Here is a 22,125-nt window from a genome sequence, read left to right as displayed (position 1 = left end):
CGGTTGGGGATTGAGGAGCGGAGAAGCTGGAATGTTCGTCTTATTCGGAGTCCTAATGATTGGGAGATGGGTGGAGTGGATGATTTTCTCCGAACATTGGGTTCTAATCTTCCTTCCACCGAAAATGTAGATCGTATGCGATGGAAGTTGACAAAGAACGGGGTCTTTGATATTCGTTCGTTTTACAATAAGTTGAGAAGCTCTGCGCCTATTATCTTCCCTTGGAAAGGGGTTTGGAAGGTTAAGGCTCCTCGGCGTGTTTCTTTCTTTGTGTGGACTGCTGTTTGGGATAGGATCCTTACAGGGGATAATTTGAGGGGAAGAGGGTTGGATTTTGTCGATTGGTGTATCATGTGCCGCAGTAATGGGGAGATGGCGGATCATTTGTTATTACATTGTGGAAAGGCTTCTCGACTGTGGAGTTTGGTTTTTAGATCTTTTGGGTTTTCCTGGGTCTTGCCTAGATCGATTGCGGATACTCTATTCAGTTGGTGGAATTGGCCTGGAAAGCACTCGTCTAGCATTTGGAATTTAGCTCCTTTATGCTTGATGTGGTGTCTCTGGAGGGAACGCAATAGGAGGACGTTCGAGGACATGGAAAGCTCAGACGACCAGCTTTTGGCCTCTCTTAGTGGCACTCTGTTTGATTAGACTAGGGCTTGGGGACTCACCTCTAGTGATTCCCTCCCTATGTTTCTTAGTTCTCTCCTGTGTACTTAGTTTATTTTCCTCTTTTCTCTTTTTTCTCTTTCTCTTCCCTGTGTACTTTTCTCTCTGCCTTATGTCTTTTGCATAAGGTAGTGTTCTTGAATGCATATATTTTTACCTATCAAAAAAAAAAGAATCAGCACCTAGGAGTTGCCTGGAACACCTAAGGTGTTAGGAATCAGCACCCAACATAATGGAAAATCTCCTATCTGAAATTTTCATTAATCAATCATCCATCCCTAAATACAACTATCTAGAACCCTTTTATAAAGCTTTTAGGAATAAAAGATAATCCTAGATAAAACTGAAACCAACTTGAAAACTAATCCCAATTTAAAAGATAATCACTATTTGAACTCAAATCTAAAAGTTCATAATAATCCAATCTCCTATGATATAAATACAAAAATCTGAGAATATAAATTCTAAAATAATTTTGGCTATGCTCCCGCATCACTTTTCAGTGTGCATTTGGATGAGCTTATTTTCATCCATTTATTTTGTAGAAGTACAGTTGTACCTTGGAAAAGGTGATGCTTTACAGAGTTGTACATTCCATTTCAGGATGAATATAAGCTGAACCAAACAGGGCCTCAATATAATCTCAAAGCTCAGTTGACAAATATCAAAATACAAATACATCCACTTGAGAACAAACATCATCATATATCATGCTTGAAGATACCTTCAAATTGCTTAGCATCTTCACAGTTGCAGGATTAAAATAGAGCTGCACAAGAAATAGGAATTATCGTGATCATACATGAAATTCAAACTAATCAATGATATATTTTATTTTATCCTCAATAATTAAATGTTAACTTTTTAGAGAAATAATTATTTCATCTCTTGTACAGAGGAAGAGGACAGCAACTGATCATATTAGAAATTTGCAAAAAGAATATAGAGGAAAAAAAAATTAAAGATTGCAGTGGTTGAGCAATATGAAGACTTATACCTGCATAACGAACTTTAAATAATTATTAATAGCATAAAGGAGAGCGGGAACAGCGAGAAGCACATTATTTCGAGCTGCCTACAAGAGTAAGAAAAATAAATAAAATGTCATTATTATTTTTTTCCTTTCCTAGCAGATGACCAGTGGCAGCAGACAATGAACACAGTTGGTAACATTGTCTTAGATCAGAAAAAAAATTTCCACTTGGCTATACCCAAAGAATTTTCTGTTTGATAATTAAGTAATTTTAAAGAAAAAAAAAAAGGGATGGTCACATACAAAAGATGTGAAGCAATCCCTTTCCAAAGAATACAATGCAAAGAAAAAGAATCTATAAGATCAACAAATTGAGGGGATGCTACACAAGGCAGACAGCCAATCATACAAGGACCTCAAAAAGAGCTCTTTGATTACAGAATTAGGTCACTAGGTAGTCCTCCAATCATACAAGGACCTTAACAAGGGGATTGGTGCGGACACCACATGATAGAACATCTGTGAAGATTATCTTTATCATTTATGTTATTTTTATTTGGGTTCATCTTTAGTACTGGATTAGTATTTGAGATTATTAGGGTTATCGTATTAGTATTTGAGATTGTTTAGGATTTGTTTAGGAGAATTTATCTTTATCATTATGATTCCTAGAAGCTGTATATAAAGCTCCAGATAGTTCCTTTTGTATTTTTTTTACAAACTATTATTATTATTATTGAGATTATTTGCAAAGATTGCATTGTGTTTGTTTGGTGTTGAAGCCAAACACCTTTAGGTGGGAAGCCTAAGGTCTACGGTAGGACTAATCTAGGTGGGAAGCCTAGGTTGTCCTGCATCAACTTGGTATCAGAGCCAACCCAATCACCCCTTTCAGCAGACCCAAAATCACAACTGACAATCCACAGCCACACTCACCATCAGCAAACAACTCAACCGCCAGACATGCCATTACTCAAATACTTACCCCATGATATTTGCAAACCAACACAACCCAATTTCTTACCTCACGAGATCTGTAAACCAGAGCCAAAACCAGCCCGAACCATATACCCCCTTTGGCCACATGAATTCTTCATCCCAAAACCAACAGAAAACCCCAACTACTCCCCCAAAACCTGTGACCCCAATCCGTGCCCGACTCTGAGGACTACCACCAGATCAGAAACAGAGAACGTAACTTCCACAGAAAAAAAAAAATTCGAATCCACAACTTCAACCTGCCAGATTGAGAACAAGAGAGTTGAAAGTCAACACCAAGCCGCCGATCCCACCAACGGAATGACGCTGTCGCACAACCCGCTGCCGAAATCATCACCAACAGCTGCCGCTAACACGCCGTCACCATCGCTCCCACGATCTGACTCACCACCTCCGATCTCCACCATCGCGCACCATCGATGGTGAACACCGATGAGCCAGGCCGCCTCTTTGCCGATGATTCTTGCGAGCATCGATCTCTTCTCTTTTTAGTTTTCCTCTGTTTCTAGTTTCTTTAGCTTCCGTGTGTAATGTTTCAATTTGACGTGCTACAGTTTGGCACTAACAGGTTTTAGTTTTATATTTTGGTCTTTCTTTATTGTAATAATAAAAAATAAAAATAAAAGTCAGGTCAAAGCAGAAGACTCAAGAAGGTCCTAGTGCCACGTGAGGAACCACAAGCCCAACTTCCCATTGTTAGTAGCTAACCCACTGTCTAGTGAGGCCCAGGTTGTTAAGTCAGCCCAACCAAGGTGTGGACTTTCCTATCTTAATGAATTGAAATTCACTTTCAAATTTAATATCAATCTGTCTACTATGTGCCTCAACTTTACCTTCATAACATGCTACTGCCTTTACCCTTTGTCCTGATGAACATGACTTTGTTATTTTAGCTGCTAGTTTATTTTCTTTTAGCTTTTTATTTTAGCCACACAAAAAAAATTATAACACAAAAAAAAAACAAAAAAAAAATCCTTCAAAGTAATTAATTCTCAGTATTAGTAGTTGAACTAGCCTAATCACATGGTAACAATTAGGTCCTTTTTAATTTAATTATTGTTGAAGCTAGTACTGCTTGAATGCAACAACCTGTGGAATTCATGAATTTTCTTCACATATAATTTAACTTGAGTTTTATCCTTACTATTCACTTGCTAGAATTAGTTTGTTGATCTCTTTGCATGCATTTGCGTAGTGGTCGTCTAGTAACTAGTTCTGACAAACAGTCTAATTCCAAATCAGAGTCTAGTTTTGAATCTCACTCTAGTCTCCAATCCCACCTGAACATGGATCCTCCTCCCCAAGATGAATTAAGACAAGCCATTGCAAAGCTTACTGCCCGTCTAGGCCACTTAGAGGCTAGGTATGACAAGGATAATGCACATAATGATAGAAATAATAATAATAGACATGACCCTCATCCTAAGCAAGACCATAGAGACAATGAAGAAAACTCAGCAAAGCATATCAAAGTAGAGGCCCCTACCTTCGATGGTGTTAGGAACCCTCGGGTCTACAATGATTTGGTGCGAGAGATGGAACATTTTTTTGAGTGGTATGAATTGTCTGAGGACAGAAAGGTTAGGTTTGCCAAAATGAATTTTGTTGATGCAAACCTCAATCGACACGCTTTGAGACCCAACAAAAATATTGGAATATTTAACACCAAATGATGTAAACCTCAATCGACACGCTTTAAGACCCAACAAAAATATTGGAATACTTGCTCAAGAAAGCTAAAATTCAGATTTTTGATAGAAACTCTGACCCAACGTTTATAATCGAAACGCGAACCAAATGTATAAGTTGACCTTGACCCAATGATTATAAAGAATCACGAACCGAAGGTATAAAGTTTGAACGCCACAAGGAAGAATCTCTGATAAGTTTACAGTTCTTAAGAACCAAAAGAAGAGCAAAGCCTTACCTTTTCTGATTTTTATTCAATAATATCTTTGAAAAACGTTTACAGACTTCAGGGCCTATTTAAGGGCTCCATAAAACTTGACAGACAAGAAAATATATTCTAAAATAACTCCTAATTGATACCTTACCATATATGGAATCAAATTTGACCTAAAAAGCATTAAATGCACCTAAAAACAAGGAATTAAATCACCTAAACCTAAAATAACGTTTTTACATAAAAATACCAAAAATAATAAATTACAATAATTAAACAGTAAATTGTGTCCTACATCACTTGTAGGAAGAGCAAAACTCCATTGGGATAATGTTGTCAACCACCTCCGTAAGACCCGCCAACCACCCGTAACTCTTTAGGAAGAAATGAAGGCAAAGCTCAATGAAAAGTACTTCCCAGTCTCTCATCTAGGCAACTTGTTGGATCATTGGCATGATTTGAGACAAGACAATAGGTCTGCTACTGAGTATGTAGAACAATTTGAAGAGTACAGGATACGTAGCAATGCAACCGAAGATGAGCCAATTACCTTGAGTAGATTTAGGACAGGTCTAAATTATGATCTTCAAAGAGAATTGGTGGCCCGACAGATCTCAACTCTTGATGATGCTTATAACTTAGTGCAAGATTTAGAGCTGATCCCTAGGCCCCAAGGTGGAAGGAGATTTGACAATCGCATGTTGCCTCACAACAATTTTGAAGGTCCCCAAGGTAGAAATAGGCCTTATCCCAACAATAGACCCTTGCACATAGAAGACAATCCTCTAGGTAGATACCAACAAGGTCCTCAGAATAGACCCAATCCCATCAATAGACCCTTGCGCCCAGAAGACAAAGGGAAGAGTGTGGTTAGAGAGACATTTAGGCCCAATTCTAGAATCCAGTGTTTTAAGTGTCAAGGCTTTGGTCATATGGCTGCCCAATGTCCTAATAAGACTTTGTTGAATGAAGAATTAGATGGAGAGGAAGAGGTAGAAGTAGTCTATGAGCCTAACATTGAAGACATCGTAGAAATAGGAGAAGATGATTCCACCCAATTAGCTTGCATTAGAGCCCTACCATCTTTTGATAATCTTAGTGAAGGTAGTCTTGATACTCCTATAATGAGTGTTGTTAGGTGTACTCTAGCACAGTCCAAAGATAGTGATGATTGGAAAAGAAATACTATCTTCCAAACCTTTGTCAAGTGTGGGACTACAAATTGCAAGGTTATCATTGACAGTGGAAGTTGCATTAATGCAGTTTCTTCTAAACTTGTCTCTCTCTTAGGTTTGAAGTTAGTTGCCCATCCTAAACCCTATAAGGTTTCTTGGGTAGATGATTCATCTATCACCATCAAGGAAATGTGTCTTGTTCCTATTCATATCCTTTCATACAAGGCTCAAATTTAATGTGATGTGATTTCAATGGATGTAGGACACATAATTTTGGGACAAACATGGCTCTATGATTTAGATGTCACTCTTTATGGTCGCTCCAACTCTTGTTCCTTCATGCACAATGGACAAAGGATTAAGTTTAACCCAGGCAAAACTAAGTTTATTAGTGCAAGTAAGGCTAAAGAAGATCCCAAAAAGCTAAGTATGAACCTCATCAGTACAAAAGAACTTGAAAGAGCTGTTAATCAAGACTCCATCATCTTTGCTTTGGTTGTTAAGGAAGCTACACTAGATCTCCATCAACTAAGTTTGTTAAGGAAGCTACACTTGAAGAACCAAGAAAAGAAGTACGGTCAGTGCTTCAAGAGTTCCAAGATGTTTTCCCTAAGGAGCTCCCAAATCAATTGCCTCCTATGCGTGATATTCAACACGCATCTTGTCCCAAGAGTCGCACTTCCAAATTTGCCCCACTATAGAATGAGCCCTCCTCAACATGATGAAATGGCTAGACAAGTAGATGAGCTCTTGCACAAAGGATTTGTGCGTGAAAGCTTAAGCCCATGTGCAGTCCATGCAATTTTGACCCCAGAGAAAAATGGATCCTGGAGGATGTGCATGAATAGTTGCGCAATCAATAAGATTACTGTGAAGTATCGTTTTCCTATCCCTAGGTTAGATGATATGTTTGATACGATGTCAGGAGCCACAATCTTTTCGAAGATTGATTTGAAAAGTGGATACCACCAGATTAGGATCCGCCTAGGTGATGAATGGAAGACTGCTTTTAAGACAAGGGATGGTCTATATGAGTGACTAGTGATGCCCTTTGGTTTATCAAATGCTCCTAGTACTTTTATGAGAATGATGACACAAGTACTAAGGCCTTTCATGGGCAAATTTGTGATAGTGTACTTTGATGACATCCTCATTTATAGTAAATCAAAGGAGCAACATTTGGACCATCTTAAACAAGTTTGTTCCACTTTGAGGAAAGAAAACTTGTATGCCAACCTCAAGAAATGCTCTTTCTTCACTGATAGTGTCATTTTCTTAGGTATTGTGGTCTCATCCAAAGGAGTTTCTATTGACCCACAAAAATTCAAGGCCATCGTGGATTGGCCCGAGCCCAAGAACATTCATGAGGTTCGTAGTTTTCATGGGCTTGCAACTTTCTATCGCCGCTTCGTACGTGGATTTAGTACAATCATGGCACCAATCACTGATTGTATGAAGCAAGATGAATTCCAATGGTCAAATGCTGCTGGTAAAGCATTTCAAGAAATCAAGAAGAAGATGACAAAAGCACCGGTGCTGCGCCTACCAGACTTTGATAAGGTCTTTGAAGTGAAATGTGATGTGTCTGGTGTAGGCATAGGAGGAGTTCTTAGCCAAGATTGTCACCCTATAGCTTACTTTAGTGAGAAATTAAATGAGGCTAAGAAGTATTCAACATATGACAAAGAACTCTATGTTGTGGTACAAGCTTTAAGATATTGGAGTCATTATTTGACACCCCTTGAGTTTGTCATTTATTCTAATCATGATGCTCTCCACCACATCAATTCCCAAAAGAAATTAAATGCTCGACATGTCCTTTGGGTTGAGTATTTGCAAAGATTCTCTTCTGTTTGGAGACAGAAATATGGTGTTGAGAATAAGGTAGCTAATGCTTTGAGTCGTGAAATCACCTTACTTTCCGTGATGAGCACAAAAGTCATAGGGTTTGAGAAGTTGCAAGAGGAGTATGAATCTTGCCCAAATTTTGGAGAAGTGTACACTAAACTTAGGACTAAGCATCTTCAGGTTGTTGATGATTTTATCCTCCGAGATGGCTACTTGTTTAAAGCTAATAAGCTTTGTATCCCCCGCACGTTAGTTAGAGACTTTTTGATTTGGGAAATGCACACGGGAGGACTTTCAGGACATTTTGGACGTGATAAGACAATTGAAGAGGTAGAGAGGCAATTCTATTGGCCAAGTCTTAAGAGAGATGTTGCCAAGATAATTGGTCAATGTCGCCAGTGCCAACTAGCTAAGCATTGCAAGCAAAATACTGGCCTTTACACTCTTCTACCAGTTCCACACCATCCTTGGGAGGATATTAGCATGGACTTTATACTAGGTCTCCCCCGTACCCTTAGGAAGTTTGATTCCATTCTTGTAGTGATGATAGACCGGTTTTCTAAGATGGCTCACTTTCTTCCATGCTCTAAGACATCTGATGCATCCAAGGTAGCCAAGATTTTCTTTGATGAGATTGTTAAGCTGTATGGGTTACTTAAAACAATTGTGTCAGATAAGGATGTTAAATTCATGAGTTATTTTTGGAAGACCCTTTGGCACATGATGGGAACAAAGTTGAAATTCTTCACAGCATACCATCCTCAAACTTATGGTCAAACTGAGGTTGTCAATAGGAGTCTAGGAAATCTTTTAAGGTGTCTTATAGGTGAGAATGGTAGGACTTGGAAATCTATACTCCCTGTAGCCCAATTTGCATACAATAACTTAGTCAATAGGTCCATAGGTATGAGTCCATTTGAAGTTGTTCATGGTTATACATTTAGGAGACCTTTAGACCTTCTCCCAATGTCCTCACATGATAGGGTTTCTATGTCTGCAGTAGAGTTTGCTAGTCACGTGCATGAGCTGCATAAAGAGATCAACAAACGAATTCATGCTAGTCATCTTAAGTATAAGACTCAGGTTGATTTACATCAACATCATTTAGACTTTGATGTAAGAGATTATGTTATGAGTCGTATCAGGCCTGAACGGTATCCTTCAAGAACCGTTAAGAAATTGCAGGTTCGCAGTGCTGGCCCATTCCAGGTTTTAAAGAAACTTGGATATAATGTTTATGTGATTGATATATCTTCAAATTATGGTATTAGTTCTACTTTTAATATTGCTGATTTAATTGCTTTTAAAGGTCCAGTATTTATTCCTTATGACCCTTTTGATGATCCACCCTCTTCTTCTTTGGCTAACCCTGTCCCCAGCCCTACACCATCTTGTTTCCAAAAGGCACATAAAGATATTACTGATGTTATTTTGAATGAGCAGTCTCTTTTCACTAGGGATGGAACAGTTCAGCGCTTCTTGGTTCGCTGGCGAGGACGACCTAATTCTGATTGTACATGGATCACCAGAGAGGAGTTGCAGCAACTTGACCCCGCTCTTTTGGAGGCTTACTTGGATACACTTGCTACCACCTCATCTCTACCTCCTATCATCCGCACATATGAGCGTTGATGGAGGCGCCATGCTAACCCAGTGAGCTTGTGGCTCAATGGAGCTTATTCTGATGTCACTTGATCCTTATGAGCTTTACTAGATGGGGTCAAGTTTCTCCCACCCCAGGAGAGTTGGGACACCACATGATAGCAAATCTGTGGAGATTATCTTTATCATTTATGTTATCTTTATTTGGGTTTATCTTTAGTACTGGATTAGTATTTGAGATTATTAGGGTTATCGTATGAGTATTTGAGATTGTTTAGGATTTGTTAAGGAGAGTTTATCTTTATCATTATGATTCTTGGAAGCTGTATGTAAAGCTCCAAATGGTTCCTTTTGTATTTTTTTACAAACTATTATTATTATTATTATTGAGATTATCTGTAGAGATTGCATTGTGTTTGTTTGGTGTTGAAGCCAAACACCTTAGGTGGGAAGCCTAAGGTCTACGGTAGGACTAATCTAGGTGGGAAGCCTAGGTTATCCTGCATCAAGGATGCTACCCAAGGAAGTCATTCAATAATGACTTTCTTCTGTAAGGCATATACATTATCGGCATGTCATCAAACCACAGTGTTAATTAAACTCTAGAATATACAACACTCCAAAATTGTCTTAAAATATACAAAACCAAACTCAAAATGATATTATATTTATTACCTGTACAAATGTAGACACAAAGAGAAGAGATTTCTCACCAACTTTCTTACGTTGACCCTGGAAATAATAAAGTTGAAATATAGGATATTAGCTGCAAGTTTATGCTAGTAAATAGAAGGAAGAAAAGAGAAAGCTTGCTCTCCCACCACACTTCACAAGAATATTAAAAAGACTTCGATTGAAGGATTTAGCTCCCACCACTTCTATATAATTCTTCTTTCCAGATCCACCACTTCTCTATAAATATGCTTTAGTGTGCATTTGGGTTAGGATGAAAAAAGAAAATTATTTCACTATTCAGCTTATTATTGCTACTATTCATGGGCCCACTACACTTTTTGACACTATTCATGAGCCTCACTGTACTATTTCAACTAACTTTTACATTTATCTACAGTACTTTCAACAATAGTTTTTTAATTCTAAAAAAATAAACGGTATCCAAACACACTCTTATTATTAACTATCACAGTTAATTTTGATTGTTACTTCATTTGGGGTTCACACTCAACAGTTTATTCACTGGGCTTGAGCCAAGGCTTTAAGCTGTAAGCAAGGATAAGCATAACAAACAGGCTTGAGACAGCCTAATGCACCAAATCAAGGGATCAGCTTAACACCTCCCCCCAGTCTCCACAAGGGGGAAGAAAAAAGCAAGAAGTAAAAAAGAAGAAAACGTCTCTTGCACACACCTAGAGATACACGTTATAGAAACATGCTGACGCCCATAATTTTCTCTATATTAAAGCCATTTTCAATAGTGACAGTGTGCCACCACATCTACAAATCCTTGCAAATGCCCATGTCACTGAAGCATAGATTAAACAAGGCGATGACCACTGCCAGGAAAGAATGCCTCTCTTAAAACTCAAAGCCAATGAGCTCTAACTCAATTGGCACCTCCTCCCCTTTATAAGTTCTAGGGGAAAGGTGAGGTTGTGGGTTCAAGGTCCATTGGGTGCGTGAAACTTACCAAAAAAAAAAACTCAATTTCAATAAAGGTTTGCTTTCAAGGACAAAGGCTTTGATCTTTTTAGAGGCTCAGGTAAAATTTTAAAATTAGATTTGCATTGGTTATAACTGAACTAAGCAACCATATATGAAAGGAGATCTCTATTGCTTGAGATTCTGACTACAGGTAAGTACTAACTAAAATCTGAAACTCCTGTAGAAGGCACCCTTTAAAACAAGCATGAGAAGGGATGGAATGGGATGGTGTATGTTTAACACTTCAAAATTCATAGCAAATATATATTAGTTGGCAAAATTTGTCCCTTCCCATTTTCAGTTGTTAATTCCATGTCCAAAGAAGCTTGAACAGAAAGATTTTATGAATGATTTAACTTATTTGATCATGGCTATGGCCAAATAAGAGTTAAACAGAACTTGCAATGTGCTATATTGGTTTGTTTAGGTAATCTTGAATGAAAGAGCAGAAAATAATTGAGATAAACATAAGGAGCCTAAACACATTTGAGGTGAGCAAATCTCTCTACTTTTCTGTCACTATAGACTTTCCACTACCTAGAATTTTGACGGACTTAAGCGCAGTCACTTTTTGATTGATTAGGACATCAGTTTGGGCAATTTGGCGACTCCGTCATTTAGGAATCCAATCTAGAAGAATTTTGCCTGCAAGAATCCAGGTCAGAAGTGGTGGTATTGGAGTCTGAGGTAGCTGTGCAGTTTTTGTTTTACTAAAACATCTGAAGCAGTCTTTCTTACATTGTTGTGTGTAAGAATTATGTGCTCACCTATTGAAATGGGCGGGTTGGGGATAAGAAATGTAGTGTCTTTTAATCAATCCTTAATAGGGAAATGGCTTTGGAGGTATGGACATGAAGTTACTCATCTTTGGTGGAGGGTTATCTCCACTAAATATGGAGAGAGTAAAGAGAGGTGGAGTACTAAAGTATGCAGGAAGGCTTATGGGTGTCGATTATGGCGTAGTATTCATGAAGGGTGGGAGAGCTTTTCTAAGCATTTGTCTATCATAGTGTGTGATGGTACTCGTATTCTCTTCTGGCATGATAGGTGGTTGGGGATGACCCCTTTAAAATCCTTTATCATGAGCTATACAAGTGTTCAAATGACAAGAAAGCCAGTATTTCTGATGTTTTGTGCCATCTGGAGGAGGGAAATGATAAAGTTTGGAACTTGAGATTCTACCAGGATTTTTAAGACAGGGGGCTATATGCAGTTTTTTCTCTTCTTGATTTTATCCAAGTTTGTATTCCCCGGGGTGTAGGGAGTGATAATCTATGTTGGTGCCTCAACGGAAATGGTAAGTTCTGTTATGAGTAATAGGGGCAAAACAGTAATATCATGTACTTTATATATAAATAATATTTTATGTGTTAGGGTTGAATGATTAGGAACCCTAAACACTTTCACAGTCAACTACATGGTATCAAAGCAACAACCCGCCACTGCCGTTAACCCTCCGACCACCACCTACCGGTATTTTTGTCACCGACAACCCTAACTTGACTCACTAGCTCCAACGATCCTAACCGAGACCTCCGTCAATCTCGATTTAGTGGCTGAGTGAGTCGTCCCGCACCGGTGACCCTCTCTCTGGTCTCGCGACACCAAATCGACGTCGCCTGACCACGAGAGAGGCAGGGTTTTACTCGCCCTCCTCCGGCGATTATCTAGCTTACTCACCGGTCCTCGCGCCGCCGGTCTTGCACCCTAGCGCCGCTGCCGAAGTTTTCTATTGAGGGTTTTCAACCATGGTTTGACTTGTTTTTTTTTTCTTTCTCCTCGTCTTCGATACGGTCTCTGATTTTCTGTTCAGGCAACCTTAGGTTGATGTTTAGTGGTGGACTGGGCATTTCCTTTTTTGGTCTTGGTATGGATTTGTTGCTGCCTTGTTGTTTGGAATAGTTTGGTGGTGATTCTTTGATAGATGAGTTGCTGTTGGCGTGGCTGATTGGTTGAAGTATATTGGTTGTTGGTTGGAGTTTGCTTTAATTCAGTTCAGCATATTTCTTTAGAGTTAGTTTGTTCTTCAGATTGCTATTATGGAGTCCAAAGACAGTGCTCAGCCCCCTAATTACTTCTTCTCTCCTGATATGTTATCAATTACCTCCATTCGTCTAAATGGTAGTAATTATGCCCAGTGGGCATAGGTAGTGGAAGTCTTTCTTCTTGGTAGAAAGAAGTTTGATTATGTGATTAAGGAACCTCCTGCACCCACAAACCCTAAATTTGCTGATTGGAGAGCCGAAGATGCACAAATTAGGGGTTGCTTGTGGAATAGCATGGAGTCTAAGATCAATTGTAGTTTGGTTTTCTTACCAACTGCTAAACTTGTTTGGGAACAAGCCAAGGAACTTTACTCTGGTGTTAACAATTTGAAGCGGATTTATGATCTCCATCAAAATTATTTCTCCTTGAGTATGAGTGATATGTCTTTGGAAGACTATTATAACAAGTTTAAGGGTGTATGCGAAGAACTTAAATTATCAGCCTATCTCCTCTGATGTTAAAATTATGAAGAAACAACAAGATTCTATGAATGTTGTTCGCTTCCTCTCTAGATTGCCTAAAAGTTTGAATCTAGTAAAATCACAAATTTTAGCTAGTTCAGACCTCCCTTCATTGAGTGAAGTGTTTGGTAGACTTCGACAAGCCACATTATCTGATTCTAGTACTGACCATTTCTCTTCCTCCAATATTGATGCATTACCTTCTGGTGATAAATCTGCCTTTACCACTTATATGGGGAGTAATAGAGGTGGTCGTGGAGATCGAGGTCGTGGGGGCCGAGGCCGTGGAGGTCGTGACCAAGGGGGCCGTGGTAAAGGACGTGGTCTTCGTAAGTGCACTTATTGTCATGGTGAAAATCATACAGTAGACTTTTGTTGGGAGTTATATGGTAAACCCTCGGCTCACCAAGCTAGTTTTCAAGTTCAAGAACCGCCTTCACAGTCACTTCCACCAACATCCAGAGTAGTCTCTATCCCTGAGGAAGAGTACAATCGCCTCTTGTCTCTGCATTCCAACTCTGTTGGGTCTGATTCTACTGCTATTTTCGCTCAACAAGGTACTTCCGCTGCTTGTCTTGCCACTCAGGACCCTTGGGTCATTGACTCAGGTGCTACTGATCATATGACAGGTACCTCAGGTTTACTCTCTGACCTTGAGCAATCTAGTAGTCTTCCCAATGTTACATTGGCAAATGGCTCAGCCACTACAGTTTCTGGTTTGGGCACTGCCAATCTCAGTCCTAATCTTTCTCTCTCTTCTGTCTCATATATTCCTGATTTTCCTTTTAACCTTTTGTCAATTAGTAAGCTTACTAAAATTTTAAATTGTGCTGCCATTTTTTTATCCACTCATTGTATCTTTCAAGATCTCAAGACGGGGAAGATTATTGGTGGAGGGCATGAAGCCGGTGGACTTTATTACTTGGATCAATGTGGTTCTTCCCGTTTAGTGGCTTCTCATTTGTCTGTCTCGCCTCTTCAGCATCACTGTCGCCTTGGTCATCCATCTCTCAAGAATTTGATGTCATTAGTTCCGTCGTGTCATCAAATTGAGTCTTTACAATGTGAAGCATGTCAGTTGGGTAAACACCATAGGGTGTCTTTTGCCTCTAGGCGTGAGAGTCGTGTTAGTAGTCCTTTTCATTTAGTTCATTCTGATATTTGGGGTCCAATAAACACTCCCTCATTGTTGGGATTTAGATATTTTGTCATTTTTGTTGATGATTATTCTAGAGTCACATATCTTTATCTTATGAAAGAACGATCTGAATTGTACTCAATTTTCAAATCCTTTTATATGGAAATAAAGACTCAGTTTAATGCTTCACTTCATATTTTTCGGTCTGATAATGCTCATGAATATTTTCATACATCTTTGTCTCAATTTTTTGATGATCATGGTATAATTCACCAATCTTCATGCCCCCATACTCCACAACAAAATGGTGTTGCTGAACGCAAAATGCGTCATTTGTTAGAGGTCACTCATGCCTTAAAGTTTCATATGCATGTTCCCAAATTAATCGTATGCCTTACACTGTTCTAGGTGGTCAAATCCCCTATACTGTGCTCTCTCCTGATGCACCTTTGTTTCATCTACCTCCTAAGATCTTTGGTTGTGTGTGCTATGTTCATATCTTAGGTCCAGGGAGTGACAAACTTGATCCTAGATCCATTAAATGTATTTTTCTTAGGTATTCTCGTACTCAGAAAGGATACCGATGTTACTCACCTACTCTTCGGCGTCGTTTCATTAGTGCTGATGTCACATTTGATGAATCTCAGTCCTATTTCTCTCCTTCGGTTGCTAGTGACAGTTCCCCTCCTTGTCTTCCTCTCCTACCACCTGTGTCTCCTATTGAATCTCCTCAGAAACCACTTCAGGTATATTGTCGTCGGCAGAAACCTCCAACCGAGACCTCTACCCCGCCTAGTGATCCGACTCTTGATCCTACCTCTCTTCCAATTGCTTTGCGCAAAGGTAAGCGTTCTTGTGCCTCTCACCCTATTTCTCAGTTTGTCTCGTATGGTCACTTGTCTCCATCTCTTTATGCCTTTACCACATCCTTGAATTCTACTGTTGTTCCTAAGTCTGTCCAGGAAGCTATGTCCATCTTTGGTTGGAAAACTGCTATGGAGGCAAAAATGTCTGCCCTGTTTGAAAATGCTACTTGGTCTTTAGTTACTCGTCCTCCAAGGAAAACTATTGTTGGTTGTTGTTAGGTGTATACTGTGAAGTAATTGCCTGATGGTTCTATTGAACGTTTGAAGGCTCGTTTGGTTGCCAAAGGGTATACCTAGACATACGGTGTTGACTATGCTGAGACCTTCTCATCTGTTGCTAAAATTTCTTCTGTCCGGATTTTGATCTCCCTGGCTGCTAATTTTGGTTGGCCATTATTTCAGTTAGATGTTAAAAATGCCTTCTTGAATGGTGATTTGAAGGAAGAGGTGTATATGGAGCAACCACCTGGGTTTGTTGCTCAGGGGGAGTCTGGAAAAGTGTGTAGGTTGCATAAGGCCATCTATGGTCTTAAACAATCTCCCAGAGCTTGGTTTGGTAAATTCAGTGAAGTAGTGTTAAAGTTTGGATTGCGACGTTGCCACTCTGATCACTCTGTGTTTTCTCATACCTCTGATAGAGGAAAAATTTTGTTGATAGTATATGTTGATGATATTATAATAACCAGAGATGACAAGCAGGGTATTGATGATTTGAAAAGATACCTTCAAAACTCCTTTCGAACTAAGGATCTGGGTAAACTTCGCTATTTCTTGGGTATTGAGGTAGCACGATCTAAAGAAGGCATCAGTTTATCACAGAGGAAGTATGTGTTGGATATTTTGGAAGAAACTGGCTTGTTAGGATCTAAACCAGTGGAGACTCCTATGGATCCTAATGTCAAATTGTATGAAGATCAGGGGGAGCTATTATCTAATCCTGAGAGATATTGTCGTTTAGTTGATAAACTAAATTATCTCACAATTACTCGCCCAGATATATCATTTGCAGTTAGTGTTTTGAGCCAGTTTATGAAAGATCCTCGGCTTCCACATTGGGAGGCAGATATTCGAATTGTGAGGTATCTTAAAGCACATCCAGGCTGTGGTCTTTTGTATAAAACTAATGGTCACCTACGGGTAGAAGCCTACACTGATGCTGATTGGGCTGGATCACCGTCAAATAGAAAATCCACTACTGGGTATTGCACTTTTCTGGGAGGAAATCTGATTACTTGGAGAAGTAAGAAACAAACTGTTGTTGTTGCCAGGTCTAGTGCAGAGGCTGAGTATAGAGCCATGGCACACATCATGTGAGCTTATGTGGATTAAGCATTTACTTGAGGAATTAAGATTCGTTGTGAAGCTGCCTATGACTATGCATTGTGATAATCAAGCAGCAATTTACATTGCCTCCAATCCTGTGTTCCATGAGCGAACCAAGCATATTGAAGTAGATTGTCATATTACTCAGAAGAAAGTAGAAGATGGTGTAATTGCTACTCCTTATGTTTTTACAAGAGTCCAGATTGCTGATATGTTTACTAAAGCCTTATGTAAGACTCGTTTGGGTTTATTATGTAACAAGCTAGGATTGTATGATATATACTCTCCAGCTTGAGGGGGAGTGTTATGAGTAATAGGGGCAAAACAGTAATATCATGTACTTTACATATAAACAATATTTTGTGTTAGGGTTGAATGATTAGGAACCGTAAACACTTTCACAGTCAACTACAAGTTTGATACTCAGTCTTTCAACCATGAGATCCGGGATGCTCCTAGCTCTTTTTTCCCTCAGAAGGGTGTTTGTAAAGCAAAGGTCCCTAAAATAGTGGCTTCCTTTTTGTGGAAAGCAGCTCTTGGTCAAATTCTTACTTTGCATAATATCATGCTTAAGGGTCGCTCTTTGGCAAATCAGTGTTGTATGTGCCTTTGTAATGGGAAATTTGTGGACCATCTTCTTCATTGTCCTGTTATACACTCTTTATGGGTGTTTATGATTTAAGTTTTTGGTAGTCAATCAGTCATGCTAGGCTCCGTGGTGAGGCGGTTATCTTGTTGGAGTCACAGTCTCTAGCTTCGGAATAGTAATTCAGATATTTGAAATTTGATTCCAGGTTGTTTGATGTGGATAGTATGGACAAAACGAAATCGTCATTCCTTTGAGGACACAGAGAAGACGTTGGCTGATTTAAAAGATTTGTGCCAACATACTCTTTTTGATTGGTCTCAGTGCTGGGGTTTTATGGATTGTTCCTCTTATAGAATTCATTTCATCTCTTAGAATAGTCTCTTGATTTCTTTTCTACTTTTTTTTCTATTTCTGCTTTTCTGTGTTCATCATCATGAACATCTTGTATTTTCCTTTCCTTTCTTTCATCAATAATATTACTCTTATTACCAATTAAAAAAAAAAGAATTATGTAGTTAAATGATTAAATCTACTATCTTCTATCAGCTTAAGCTTTTAGAAGACTTGGTAATTTAATATGGTATCAAAACAAGAGGTCACGGGTTTGATCCTTATCTTCTCAACTCTACCTCTCATTTAAAATCTCACGTATTGTGCCTCACTTATTAAAAGAAAGTTTGAGCCCACACGTGAAGGGGAGTATTAGAAAAGGAAGTTTGAACCCACACGTGAAGGGGAGTATTAGAATTATGTGGTTAAATAATTAAATCTATCATCTCCTAATAGTATAAGCTTTTGGGAGAATTGAAAATTTAACATTGTGGATTGACATGCCCCAGCTTAATGCTTTTGCGAGCCTCACAAAAAGCAAATTGACAATGCTTAATGATATAGAAGGTGATTGAGGTCATGTAGATACATTATCACCTCATGAAAATTATTTATCTTTATTTGCATAACCTGTATGTCTTAGTTTTATTTTAAGTACATAGTTCTTTTAAAAACGGCAAAGGGAACAATCCCGGTACACCGGAAGTATACAAGAAAACACCAACAGTTAATGAATGAAAACCACAAAGATTAATCATCTAGAGTAAAATAGAGAGAAAATTGTCATGATTCTTGAAGTTGTGTCCACTCATGCATGTGCTAGGTGGAGGGTGAGGTTTATAATACCTACCGGATGCATGGTGTGACTTACCAACCAAAATGAAAATTTATCTCAAAGGTTGGACATGGGGTTATTGAAATTGCGTCCACATTGGGATAACTTAACAAGGAACACTTTCCCTAGCCTTAGTTTATGTCCTAGGTTATATGGCTATAACTTGGAAACAATTTTATTTCCTTCCACCTGTAACATTTTATTTCATATGTCCAGGAAAAAAATAATAATAATTACAAATTTAACTTTTTCCGATTGACAAGATATATTATGAAAATCAGCACTTATTCCATTCAGAAACCCGGTGAAAAAAGAAAATAAAAATGGAATTTCTCACTTAATGTTGCTAATGATGAAAGTGTAAATATACCTGGATCAAAAGCATAACAATAGCAAAAATAACTTTTGCTGCCTCTGTCAAAAAGTAAACACTAATAGGACTAAACATGAATTTCCCATCCACCTTGGACATATAGACCAATATAGGCTGCACAAAAGGAAACAAAAATACATAAGAGAACTTATAATGATTAAATAGGAACTGCTAAAATTTAAGCTTAAGACTGTCTTACAAAATCGATATTCAGTTCATAAGTTAATATAAAATGTTCCTTGTTATTATTGGTAAGCTACACACACGATGGGTTTTGAACCCACAGACTCTCTCTCCACCTTGTTCTTATAAGGGGAGGAAGTAGCATTTAAAATAGAGCACAATGGTTAGTCTATGTTCTTAATTCTAAGACAATCATAACACTGGTCATGATTTTCCATGATTCAACAAAAAAAAACGAGTTGTTTAGAAAATAATAAGAAATTAAAATTGCTAAAATAGTAAGACTAAGACTCTATATTGCAAAGTACTTAAGATAGTCTATGTTCTAATTCTAATGAATAAAAAAATATTATCCTGACTTTTCATGATTGATTGAGTTACACAAAGCAAGATGAAGTCAAAATTTTATGTCAAAAAAGACTTATGAATATAGCTGGGCCAATTCATCAATTATACAAATATCATATGGCAGGTAAGTATAGACAACCTTAAGTAGTTACCAAAATGCTTAAAACCACAAAGTGTCTGATAAATTCGTGTTTGTGTGTTCACCTATTTGCTGGTAAAAGTGGTAAACTGTACTTTCTTTTTTATAGATAATTTTGTACATATGTTTTAATATGTGCATTTATTATCGTCTCCTTCCATTACCGTTTGCACTGGTCAATGAGTTCTAGCTTAAAAAGAACTTCCTCCCCCTTAAGAATACGCTAAAAGGGTAAGATTATGGATTCAAGACCCATCAAGTGCATATGTAACTTACCCATAGGAAAACAGTTTTTTTTTTTTTTTTTTTTCATTTGCACTGGAATTAGAATGATTTAGTTCATGAGAACAATTCATTCACCTGTAGACCAACCAAGATGCAATCTCCAACAACCAAAAGGATGTTCAGGACTCGACTCTTTGAGGAAACATCAGTTCTATGCCGGTCATATGCCCTTGAAACAGTTCTAGAAGTTGGGGACAACAGTTTCGAATGGCAAACACTGCATTCTACCATCCCGTTTTGCATCCAATTGCCCACCAGTCCTGATTATGAAACTGTTTTCAAAACCAATGAAATTGCGCTAAGACTGGACTAGCATTCGAGAATAATATCTTGCAACAAGAAAAACACAAAAATCAATTAAAACCATCTCCATTAACAGAAAGTTTATATTTGACATGTATATAATACAGAACTGGTTATTAGTGCGAGTAAGCATACCTATATACATGTCAATACACGTGGCTGTGGATGGCATTTACATTCATTACATAAAAACATCTTTACAGTATAGATGTGTGGAACATACTTGTGTCAATGTGCTTAGGCCTTATTTATACTATCAATATATGATAGTATCGAGCCATTTATGCACGTGTAATCATGAAATCATGAACAATATGTATGAATGATTTTTCAAGTCTGTACATTCACACACACACACACACCCTACAGACATTGAAAGAAAATGTGCACTAAATTTCAGCTACATATGCACTAACACATGGACATATAACACACGAACTGATCAGCATATAAATAAATACAGTTATAAATATAAATACATAAACATGAAAATGTGCATGTTTAATCACGGATAAGTATACAAGTAAATTTTAATGTATGCCTTCAAAGTCACCCAACATACACATATAAAGAAATAAAATTTCAGCTAGATTGATACAAACCCATGGGTAGAACCATAGAACTCACCGTTGTTGGCTTACAAGGGAAGGGTGCCTGAGAGCTTATATACACATTGTACACTTAAGCCACGTGGAACACTAGAATCATAACATACCACCATACTTTACAGCCATCGTCTACAACAGCTCATTCTATTGACACTCACCCGATGGTAGCCATTTCTTTTTTTTGGTGGCTCCATTCGCAGTTATTCAATCAATACCCAATAATACAAACATTCAATCAATACTAAATAATGCAAACACATGGGTAGAACTCACCTTGAAAATCAGCTTACAAGGGAACATACCCAAGAGCTTATATAAACATGGCTAAACTTACACTTAAGCATGATACTAAGATGATAACATAGACATTATGCACTACTACCTCAAACAACATATAGAAATTTTTAACAATAAATTCGAATCAAATCTAACAAAATATTCAAAATTTCAGCTGGGTCATTGAGATTGATTTAAAGAACACGCATACACGCATATTTTCCTTAAATAGCACAAACCCATATCACCAAAACGATAATACTGAAAGAAAATGAATGAGAAAAGACAAGAAAGAACAAAACAAAATCATACCCAGTTGAATACAGTCAGAAAAGCGAGCAATTGCAATCAGATCTTGTGGGAAAACAAGGAGAGCTCAATCCCCCACAGAGAGAGAGAGAGAGAGAGAGAGAGAGAGAGAGAAACAGTGTTAAAGTGAAATGGGTCTGTTGGATCCAATAGCAATTTGCAGTAACAAAAAGGGAAATTTTTTCTCCAAATGACAATAATCTGAATATTTTGGAAAGTAATTAAAAGAGAGATCTAAGAAATAGACTGTGGTTCAGAGATGGTGAGGAGAAAATAGCAAAATAACCCTCAGTTGCTAACTATATAGTTAGCAGGCCCGGTTTCTAAACTATATCATTTACTAGCATCTCGAGTCTCAGAGACTCGATTTTAGGCCTAAAAATCAAGTCTTTAAGACTCGGTTTTTTAGTTTGATGTGGCGTTTTTGCCAGGTGGCATCCACCTGGAAATCGAGTCTCTAAGACTCGATTTTTAAAACCGAGTATTAGAGACTCGATTCTTGCCACGTAAACGCCACTTAGATCTCGAGTATTAGAGACTCGGTTTCCTGAAATGGAAACCGAGTCTCATAAACTCGATTTTTAAGTGGGGGTGGGTCCCATCTGTCACTTCCATGTCTCTCTCTCTGGAGAGTCTGAACTCTGATCTGAAGACCTGGTCTTGAATATAACAAAAAGTATCTCTGATATGAAGACCTGGTCTTGAATATAACAAAAAGTATCACGTGAAGTAGTGTAAATCTTCAGAAAAAATATCTTCAGTCAGAAAAAGTATCACGTGAAGTAGTGTAAATCTTCAGAAAAAATATCTTCAGAAAGAATATCACGTGAAGTAGTGTATTGTCTCTGAAAGTAAGTATCACGTGAATTTTCAGAAAAAGAA

At 38.1% G+C, this 22,125-nt stretch overlaps 1 pseudogene; it reads right to left on the bottom strand.

The window, feature by feature from the left end:
• The window catches only part of LOC142605624 (CMP-sialic acid transporter 3-like), a 51,006-nt pseudogene extending 29,562 nt beyond the window's left edge, over positions 1 to 21,444 (bottom strand).
• Between the last annotated feature and the right edge of the window lie 681 nt (positions 21,445 to 22,125).

This window comes from Castanea sativa, chromosome 8 (assembly GCF_040712315.1).
Source record: "Castanea sativa cultivar Marrone di Chiusa Pesio chromosome 8, ASM4071231v1".
Classification (NCBI taxonomy): domain Eukaryota; kingdom Viridiplantae; phylum Streptophyta; class Magnoliopsida; order Fagales; family Fagaceae; genus Castanea; species Castanea sativa.
The sequence above is the reverse complement of the archived record's forward strand: the minus strand, read 5'-3'. Positions and strand labels throughout refer to the sequence as shown.